The following is an 11,609-nucleotide window of genomic DNA, read 5'->3' as shown; positions in this document are numbered from 1 at the left end:
TAAAAATCTCTCCTAGAGAAAAGCATAATGCCGTTAGAGAGAAAGAGACACGAAATGCATCATTTTGTCCTTTCCTTTGAGCCCCCAAAATTATGTTGTCTTTTTCAAAGGGGAGAAATCATACCCACTACTCATGCACATATTTGTGCTACAAATCAGTGAGAACACCTATTACATAAAACCCACATTAATGTCAAAGCTCATTTTGTGAAACAGCATTTCAAATGATAATGACATATTCTTTAATGTTCATGATTCTTTTTATGGGGAGTGCTGTTTGTATTTTAAAGCAAATCTCACTCCCAAACTTGAAACAGCTAAATTCTCATGTCAACATTTTTCAGAACATCACAAAATAGGAATAATGAATTTCACAGTATCTCATATTGCAAAGGAGTACAAAAAGAAGAGAAACACTGAAGTCTTGCATGTCTTTGCTAAAGGACACAATCTCTCACACAAAATGAACTCAAGTAATTGGTATTGATATGTTCAAGAACTTTTTTTATCTAGGGGAAAGAATATAAGAGAGAAGGGTATTTTTTTTAAAAAAATGAAAGTTAACTGGGAAAAAAGTCACCTTAAACACAATGCCTAAAATTTTTCTTTTCTTATGAATATTTCAATAGGTAATATGCTAAAATGGGTCAGAAAGTAGCTTCAAGGACAAGTTTAAATTAATCTGAGTTTTTATTTTTAATCTTGAATTCAATTTCACTAATTATTTTGGTAATTGGGGATGTTGTCTGAACCAAGTTGTAAATCAGCTAATTGTTTACACCATCTATGTTTTTTTTAAATATGCCTTTCAATCACTATAATAAATATTACCATTAGAAAGATGCAGGTATAATATGAATATAGGATTTGTTATGGTTTAGAAGTTATGGTTTAGAGGTGGTTTAGAGATGATATCCCCCCAAAACTCATGTGTGAGACAATGGAAGTAGGTTTGGAGGAAAATGATTGGATCATAACATTAACCTAATCTTTGAATTCCCTGAGGGATTAACTGAGTGGTAACTGGAGGCAGCTTGGGTATGGCTGGAGGAAGTGGCTCATTTGGGGCATGGCTTTAGGGTATATATTTTGTATCTGGGGAATGCAGTCTCTTTCTCTGCTTCCTGATCATCACATGAGCTGCTTTCCTCTGCCACACTCTTACACCAGGATGTTCTTCCTCACCTCGAGTCCCTAGGAATGGAGCCTGCCCTCTATGGATTAAGATCTCTGAAACCATGAGCTCTGGAATAAAAACTTTTTCTTCTCTACTGTGCTGGTCAGGTCTTTTAGTTTCAGCAGAAAAAAAAAAAAAAGTTGACAAAAAAATGTCTATGTGAAATTAACCAGAAACAATATCAATAATAGCATCAAATATAGTATGTATATAGATGAAGTGGATAAGTAAGAAAAAAAGTATTTTATAGGATTTTTTACCACATATATATGTGCATAGTCTTACCAAAGGAAAGCATGAAAACTAAGTGCACTTTGAAGTATTGCTACATTTGGCTTATCCAGATACATACTTATTTTTTAAGAAACCCAAATTTGGTCTTTCCCTTTGTCCTACTTCCTTGCTCCTCTTCCTGAAGTGTTTATCCTATCTATTTTTTCTTTTTCCCCCCCTGTACATCTTCAATTTATTTTAATGAAAATGTTCTGGTCCGGACAACCCAACCTCTCTTATTTAAACTTTTACCACATTCATCATAACCACAATTATTAGGAAATAAGAAAAACACTGTGTTGCAGAGAGGGTAGGGATGTGGGTTATCAGAAGGTGGGAAGTGGAGAACATATATTGGAAGTGGAGGGCATGGTATTGGTGAAGGCTTTGCAAAGGTATGACAGGAGATAGAATGTTATGGTTTGGATGTGAGATGTCTCCCAAAAGCTCACGTGTGAGACAATGCAAGAAAGTTCTGAGGAGAAATTGGGTTATAATAGTATAATCCATTCAGTGATTCAATTCCTTGATTGGGATTAACTGAGTAGTAACTGAAGTGATAGAGTGTGGCTGTAGGAGGTGGGAATTGGGGCCTGGATTTGGATATATATTTGTACCTGTCTAGTGGACTTTCTTTCTGCCTCCTAATCTCATGTGAGCTGCTTTCCTCTGTCATATTCTTCTGCCTTGATGTTCTGCCTCACCTCAATCCCCAAGGAATGGAGCCAGCGTTCAATGGAGTAAGATCTCTGAAACTTTGAGCCTCCCAATAAACTTTTCCTGCTCTACAATTGCTCTGGTCTGGTCCTTTTAATCACAGCAGCAAAAAGGGTGACTAAAACATGGAACAACTATTTTATTGAATTGGTAAGAGCAAACTGTTGAGAATTCCTACTTCTCCTTAAGTATCAAATACTATGTATTTACAGATGAATATTCTGGAATTGTAGCAATCAATTAAATAAGGACATTACTTTGACATTAGAAAGATAAAGATAGGGCATACGAATATGTTTCATTTTATTTCTTAGGTTTGCTGTTAAGCCTTTGAATTCTATATTGAGAAATGTTTCAAATGTGTTCATGTTGGATAATGGGCTTGCATCACTGAAACTAATTTCATATTTTGACATGACATCTTTGAGCATTTAATGTCTCTTATTATGTTAAGAAGCACACAGTGCTTGCCTCCTTGTTCAGCCCCATGAAGGAGAACTGGCAGGTAAATAGGTAATTATCATACTCTGTGGCAACATGGAGCAGGAACAACTCTCTTAGTCTAGTGGGGACAGTGTTTCCCTCAAACCTGGAAATCCTCATGATTAAGTTACCTAAAAGAATTTTTTTGATACCTTCTTCAAATAATGCTACAGAAGAGATCAGTTTTATCTCCATACAGAAAGCTAATCCTTTGAAGGTTAAGCACAAAGAAATTAAAAGAAAAAGTAGACACATATGAAGAGCTAAGAAAGACTTATTTGTCTGCAAATGTGAGTTTCCTGGGTTTGAAACCCAAAATGCCACTTCTAATTATTATAATCTGGGAAATTCTCTCACCCTCACTGGGTTCAAGTAGTCTTTCCTTGAAAGTGGGAATAATAGTGCCTGTAAATCTAGATTTTTTTTAAGAAGAAAAAGGTGAGAAATATAAAGAACAATTTTACTCCATGACACATAGTGGGAATTTAGGGTACCTAATTATTCCTGAACGAGTTTATTAAAAATATGCAGTATGCTTAGTATTTCTAAATAAGTTTATTATCAGAAAAGTGATCATGAATCCCTAATTCTCTAGCTTCAAGAGGACCAACAACAGATGAGGTTCTGCACTCAGGAAAGTCCCTTTGGAGTTGCCTCCTTAATGAAAGGAGGACCTCAATGTCAGCATCCAATTGTCTGTGAGTTCAGTAACATTTGGAAAGGGTAATTGTGTTTTGCCAACCAAACTTCTATTTCAGCTAGTATATTTTTAAATACAGTGGAAATATGAAAGAGTCCTTGGAAAGCTATTGAACCTTCAGGCTGATCTGGAGACAAACATCATCGCCTTCTCAAGGACTTTCCCTTTCAGCTAACTAGCTTTAGCGTCTCCTGGAAGCAAATCCAACCTGAAGAGAAGGACTTTCCTCTCCTAATGCAGAATTTCATACCCTAAAAAGGTGAGGAAATAGCACTGTGCACTTTCCAGATTCCTTTTATCTTCTCATTGTTCACTATAGTTGAAATATTGCCGATAGCAACAAAAACCACTTAGAATATGATTATATTAAGGTTAACTTTTTAATTGCCTTTTTATTATTAAAAACGGTTCTTGCTTTGGGTTAGGCACTATAAATTAAAATCAAAATGTATTTTTTATTAGGAAGTGTGATTTAGTTGTTTTCTTATTTAATGCTAGCAAGTGTGTGTCATGTCAATGGAGCCCAGAAATGAGTATATCCTGTATCATTTTGTGTTTTTGGAACCCTATCAATTATGACACTAGCCAGATTGCATTCAGTCTTGAGATGTGAGTGGCAATTATCAAACTTGTTAATTTACACTGGAGCTCAGGTGATGAGCTAGACAACAGTGGACTGTGAAAGCAACTTGACTGGTATCCAGAGGAAACTTGGTTCAAATCTCTAAAAAGTCAGGATAGGCGACAGGGGACACAAATGTATTCAAAATCGTTGCCAGGCAAGACAACCAAAAAGAGAATATTCCAGAGATAAGATGAACACACAAATGGTTTCAGATTTTTTTTAAAAAAATAACATAGCCCATAACAAATATTTATTAGTCACATTAGTCAACCTAAACCAAAGAACTTTCAGAGTTAGATATACCATCATTTCTAAATATTACTTTATGGATCCTAAGTAACTTTAAATCTCATAACTGATGCGATCTAACTTTGTTCTTACACTACCACCCGTCTGAGTGGGGTACTGCACACACACATATTCACACACACATACACATACAAACACACGTACACATTCTGTAGTTCGTTCCAAGTGCAACAAACTGAGAGAACAAGCAGAATGGTCACAGATAAGGTTTTAATCCTTCCTACTTTTGCATAGGACAATAAAAAGCACAAAGTGGTATTTTAATATAGTGATGACATCCAGCAGCAGTTATGGTCCAATTGGTAACCAGAAATCCATTTTTTTTTCTGTGTAGTTACATTAGTTTACCATTGCTGCCAACAAAAAATCAATTAAATTAAGTTGCTTTAAACAACATAAATTCATTATTTTACAGTTCTTTATGTCCAAGGCCTAACATAGTTCTTACCATACTGAAATTAAGGTAATAACAGGGATCTGTTTCTTTCTGGAGTAGCTAGAGGAGAATCTGCTACTGTACATTTGAGTTGGTGGAAGGATTTGGTTCCTAGCAGTTATAGGATTTAGATTCTTGTTTTCTGGCTTGCAAGACCTTTCTCAGCTTTTAGAAGCTACCCCCAATTTTTGGCACTTTCCTCTAACGTCAATGAAAGCAAGTGCAAGTTCAGTTCCTTTAACAATAAATCTCTCTGCTTTCTTCTGCCTCATGTCTCTGACCCAGAAGGAAGAGTTCACTACTCAAGCATTCATATAATTCATTTGAAACCACTCAAATGAGTCAGGATTATTTCTTTGTGTTAATATTAATGTTAATACCATTTGCCAACTAAAGTCCTTTTTTTTGCGGGGGGGGGTCTTTTTATATGGAAAGTAATATATGACAGTTTCTGGGGACTAGGATATGGACATCTTTGGAGGGTCATTGTACTTCCTACCATAGTAGTAGATAGAAGGACATACAGGGAAAGAAAAGGAAGTTAACAGAGGGATCTTTTACTCTTGTGAGATGCTTTCTATGCCACATGTTATTTGAATTTGAGAAAGCTACTTCAATTTTTAATCCTCAAATTTTTTTCCTCTTATATCAAGTTATTAATATTTTCCTTAATAAACCTAGGGGTGCCAGTCAGATAAGGAGGCTGAAGGTATCAAACATGGTGATTGTCTCTGATTAACTGGAAAAAGATGCCTCACTCAAAAAAACTGTTATTGCAGAAAATTTGTGAAAATATTCATTTTGACAAATAGAAAACATTTGTCAGTCATATTAAAGTTACCATTTTGAAATATTAACTTGCCTCCTGAAGCTGCTATGAGGCCCATGTGGAATGAATTTATGCAAGATGAATAATGTATAATAAGTAATATACCCATTTCAGCTTGCTTATTTCTTAACTGTTATACCCCAATGATGATTACTAGGCTTTTGAGCATGAAAATGAAAAGAAAAAATGAAACATGATTTTATTCAATTTTTCATAATTTACTATCCTTATCATGTTATTCTCTGACCACCTGGGTTCCCTTTTGCTTGCTTCTATACACTTGCATCCAAATATTTGGACTTTAAAATATCTACAGTGTCTCATAAGATCTATCAATCACATTCAATCACATCTATATTCATTCATGGAAAATAAGCATGGAAAAATGGCCAATATTCAAAATAGCCTTTTAACTCATTTCATTATTTTCTTTGTAAGTTAGTTTTCTAATGTCTTTCTAATCCTCTTTTCTTATTAGTATCACTGTAGATGCTAATGCCACATCATTTTGACAGCGTTGCTTATTCATTTCACTCTTATTTTCTAATGACTCATAAAAGGATTTTAAATTGTGGATAGACATGTTTAATAAGCACAATTTTTCTCATCTAGTTTTACAGGCAATAGCTTGCATATAATCTTTAAGACATTAAGGAATGTTACAAAATAAGATTATTAGGCCATTTACATATTCTTAGAAATATATTGCATATTTAGACATGTCAGTAAATGAACTTCATGTATCATCCTTCTGATTCAATAGGATGTTAAGCCAAAAGATTAGATATAAACATATTTATAGTGTTTTACATGAGAACATCCAGCATTTTTTCATTGTTGAATTAAATATTCTCCAAATTGGACATTCTCTCAAGAAAAAAGTTTTCTCCAATTTAGATCTCAGTAAGATAGAACATAGCTCAGGGATTAGGGACTGTAAAATAATTCCCCAAGATTGTGCTTTCATTAGAAATGTAGAAATTAAAAACAAACTCTGAATTAATTCCCTCAGCCACCAGTCATGCAGTGAAATATTCTAACAGCTCTTGTAGTGTTTTTTATTTTTATTTTCTGCAACAAGAAAAAAATATTAAACAAAATACATTTCAATAAGATTTCAGACACCATGTCAGACTGGTTAAATTTCAAAGAAAGAAGCTTATTTAATGAGAAGGATGTGAAGGGAATATAGGGGAAAAAAAAAAAAAACTACCACTAAGAAGATCAGTTGTTTACCAGATAAAAAGAAAAGATACTTTCTACATTTATAAGAGATTTGCCATGGTCTTGCACCAAATTTTTTGAAAACATGATTTTAATTTGACTTGAACATTTTTATTTCCTTTATTATGACTAAAAATATAATATATAATATGGTTATAAAAATAATTATATCTGTTAAGTTTAATTTTTAACTAAATTCATATGAAGCTACTTAATGTACTCATTTGGTTAAGATAACTATTTATATTTCATCAAATCTAAGACCTGCTTCAAAGTGAATGGGGCACCATTAATAATTGTATCTGCTCAACATGTGAAAATTCAGAGTATCCTAATGAAATGTGCACATGTGGACATTCTGTGCCCTTCTTTTGCTTCTTTTTCTCTTCTGGAATGCCTATACCACTGCTCTAAGCTTTACCGGATGGTTATATTGTGCATATCGTTCCATACCCACTACTACAGGAGACTGTGAGAGTTGCCCATGACCTGGAATCTCAACAGGCCACAATAAGGCTATGATACCATGTATTACCTAACTAATCTAGGACCATAGAAGTGTAGGATTTTTCTTCTTATTGTTATGATTTCCACAGTATAGCACTACATTTAGCCGAGCACAGTCTTCACTCAACCCTAACAGATAGTTCTCATTTCTGAAGGAACTACTGAATCCTGTTATGTTGGAAATATTCAAATATGAACTTTCTCGTATCTCTGTTTGGATTAAAGAAAACAGAATACTTTTAGTTCTGTATCTATCCCTTTCAAACATTTAAACTATTTTAAGATAGGAAAAAGCCAGGGTTTTTTTTCATTTTAGAATAATTTGATCATTTAACTGTCTCTATTTGTTAAGCAATCTTCTCAACATTCTCTGAAAATGAGGGAGCATTACAGAAAAACCATCTATTGTGCTGACTGGATAACAGACTTGTTTTATTTGGTCATATAAGGCCTTGCTAGATGATGGTTAATCCCCTTCTTCCCATCTTTCCTCATCTCAATCTCAGGAACTTATGTGGAAAGCAATGATATAAACACCAATGGATATGAAATAAAATTACAAAAATACTTCTAAAAGATTTGCAAGGAAAAATATACAAATTTGGTCTGGAATAGAAGAAGAAAAAATTCCTTAAGAGTTGTTAGCAATCAAACATCAAAAATAGTCTGTCTTTATCACAGAGAATAAGACTAATTCTGCTCTTAGAGAAAAAATGAAAATGCTTTCATTAGTAGAAACTTTGATAACAGCCCATCTACACAGCATTTGTATGTATGTGATAAATTTATTCCATATATATTGATATTAATTTTTGTTATGATTGTGCAGTATAATCATATCACATCTAAGAAAATCAAAATTTGGCAATGTGGAGTGAAATATACAAGATCAAACATATGCAAGTCAACAGAAAAACCAAAATTTTTTGCCAAATTATTCAGACATTCATCTACTCCATTTACCCACAATGCTATCCTGAGTTTGACTTATGTTTTGTTTTGTTTTTCCTAGATTTAGAATATCTGAGTGCCAATATGTCTCTTACATCTTGGAAAAGAGAGGCAAGTGAAATTTATATTCTTTCTTAGTTTTTAATTCCATATTTGACCAACATGCTAATGTAGCTCAGGACCATTGAATCAGCCAATTTGCCCATACCTTGTTTCCAAGAAGCAAAACACAGAATGCCAATTTGTTCTACAAAAAGGGTAAGTCAGGGGGCAATAATTGCTAAGAAAGAGTCTGCCTAAAAAAAATAAACACTACCTATATATTGCATATCCTATTTTCTCTCATGCTATGTAATATTCATGTTTGATTTCATAATTCAAATTTAAAAACACATTTTTCACCTTTGTTTCCATACCTGAGAGATTTCTTAATGCATAGCTTCACTGATCAAATACACACTGATTCTGTGTGCTCTTAAAGTGTCATTAACATATAGTATACACAACCCACTCAACTCCTCTCTGAACTGTACTAAAAATAAATGCAGAGCAGTTATTGTAATTATAGAGTAAATATAACAAATTGACATAATTATAATTAAATCCAAGGAAAGTGGTGAGCACTTTGAAACACACAAAATCAATTCAAGACCCCTATGTGTGGTTAAAAATTCTCTCTCCTTGGTTGTAGCAAAAATATTAACAAAAAACTTAGAAGCAGAGAAGTAAAGGTTATAAAACTACTTTACTTAATAGGATGAAAATAACCTCTAAGCCAAATTTGTTCTCTATGAATGTTCACCCAGTTTATAAGAATATGTACTTTGTCTTTTTTGTGTCTACTTCTATAATGTGTCAAATAAATACAAAGGAAATATTCAGACAAAAAATTTAAAATGAAGTAAAAATACTTACATTACATACAAGTTTATCTCATTATCAAGTTTCTGGAAAAATTTTTTGGAATTACATTTTCTGGTTAGCTGTCTCAATTTGAAGTCACTTCATATATTAAGAAAGAAATATATAACCTAATTTTTCCAAGTTTATTCTTAAATATAAATAGTATTGATTAAAAGTTTTCATATAATTGACATGATAAATAATACCTCTCACTGACATTTTCCCTTCTCATCTTTGAGACTACTTATTTGGTGCTCAACTTTCCTTGCTTGCTTTGATTTTATGAGAATAAGAGACTTGTAAAAATCCTTGGTGGGTATTCAGGATCTTATTCTGCAGTTACACACAAACCCTCTTTGAAACTAAGTCCATCATATATAAAAAAGATGACTACAAACCACTCATTCTTTCAAAATGTTGCACTTTAAGATTAACATAAGAAATGTGTCATGGATATCACCTCAAATTGTTATTAAAAAATTCCGACATTCTGTAAGTGAACATCTATGAATAAAAATCTCAAAGACACAGAGTAAAAAGGCAGAAACAAGTGAGGAAAAGAAAAAGATAAAAGTAAAACATGAGTCATTCATGGGAAAAGTGCATAAAAATGGGATGACTCAAACTGTATTTGTAATGGATAACAATGGGAACTGAACATAGATAAATGACAACTATGATGGGTTTTATTGCAGAATTTTTTATGCATCATTAAATATGAGGAATATGATATGAATAACAAGTCTAAAGGCAAATCTGAGTGTATCCAGAATGACGGATGAAGAATAGGGGCCCAGAGGACACTCTGCACTCCCTTGACAAGGTCTGCATTTCTGATTGCTCTACTTCATATTTTAAAATAAGGGTGTTAAAATAAATATGAAAAAAAATTTTGAAGGAACATTGTTGATCATTTCCTAGTAGTAAAGGTGTTTATTACAAGTTTTTTTTCATTATTCAACAAAGCGAAAATGGTTAGTCAGTAATGTCACCAGCAATAAAGAATGATAAAGTAGAAAAATATTTATATGTTCCTGATCTCTTCTTTTACCAGTGAACTTATTCTAACAGGAGGAGAGCTACAGATATAAAAAGCAGCAACATCAGCAGCAGCAGCAGCAGCAGCATTTGAATGATAAAACTTTCTGTGTCTCCAGCATGGGAAATATCTGCCCATAGGTTGCTAAATTTCAGACTTCTGACTCCTTAGTGACCCTCCAGGGTGAGCTTTCAGCTATTTGAAAGGGTTCCCATGATTCCTAATATGTTCACAGAATCCACATTTGAAACCCATTCATGACATTTGCTAGTGTACAGAATACATAGTTGTCTCTAACAATATACTGCTACAATATCATGTTGTTTCCCCTTTGTCCTCAGGGTCTCCTCTTACTGTGTTCTTCCATAGAAGATGAAATAAAAGGCAGCTCCAAAAAGTTTTCTTCCTATTAAAAAAGTTAAGTTTTTTATGAGGTCCATTAATTTGACTTTTTTTCATAATGGCATACAAAGTTTACTTTTGAGGTACACACCCGTGGGACACATACACACACACACACACACACACACACACACATATATGTAATATGCTGTCATATCAAGGTCTACAGCAGGTATCTCTAACAATAACAAATTGAGCTGAGCATTGCTAGCCAAAGATTTTACATTAAGGGATATTATGTTCATTTTTCTTTGTTCTATATCCACTGTTTTCAAAGTGCTCGAAAGTTGTGTTCTGTTAACCCTTTCTACCAAAGGGTATGTGACAAAATATTAAATATGTGGCAATACCACATAGTTGTCCAAAGTGGAAGCTTACACATATCATAACAAGTACAAGCAAATGAAAAATCATTTGATATAAGCCTTTATTCCATTACTGGATGGCATGAAATCTAGGCACAATCTTTAAAATGCTACAATAACATTCAATTTTGGCATAGGGTTTAGTGAGCTTTGAAATGAAGAATGCGTTTAATGTAATAGAATCATCTATTTGCTCCTGAAGAATTAAAAGAAGAAATGAAGAATAATGAGAAAATAAATTGGGAAGAATAGTAAGCAAAGAAAGTAAAGGATAAAATGAAGAGAGAAAGAAAAATAATAGTAAAGAAAATGAAATCTATCTAGCTTAATGAGTGCTTTAGCAATTCAAGCAACTGGACTTTTCTTTCAATAATCATAAGAACAGAAACTATTATGTTTATACTACAGTTGAGAAATTGAAATTACAGAGGCTTTTTTATTTTTCTCATGGTGACATAATTATAAGGCACCTTGAGAAGGATCCAGCTTTCAAAATTTTCTCTAGAGAGACTTTTCTATGCTATCCCATAGCCAACTTAGGAATTCCATGATCATAAGAATTGAGATCCATCAACTGCCTTGTGTGTGTACCTGGGTCCTCACTCAACAGAAAGGCTCTTCCATATTTGGGGATCAACTACTTATTTACACAACAGGGGAAGTGAGGGA

Source organism: Ictidomys tridecemlineatus, chromosome 11 (genome assembly GCF_052094955.1).
Source record: "Ictidomys tridecemlineatus isolate mIctTri1 chromosome 11, mIctTri1.hap1, whole genome shotgun sequence".
NCBI classification, from domain to species: Eukaryota; Metazoa; Chordata; class Mammalia; order Rodentia; family Sciuridae; genus Ictidomys; species Ictidomys tridecemlineatus.
The sequence above is the reverse complement of the archived record's forward strand: the minus strand, read 5'-3'. Positions refer to the sequence as shown.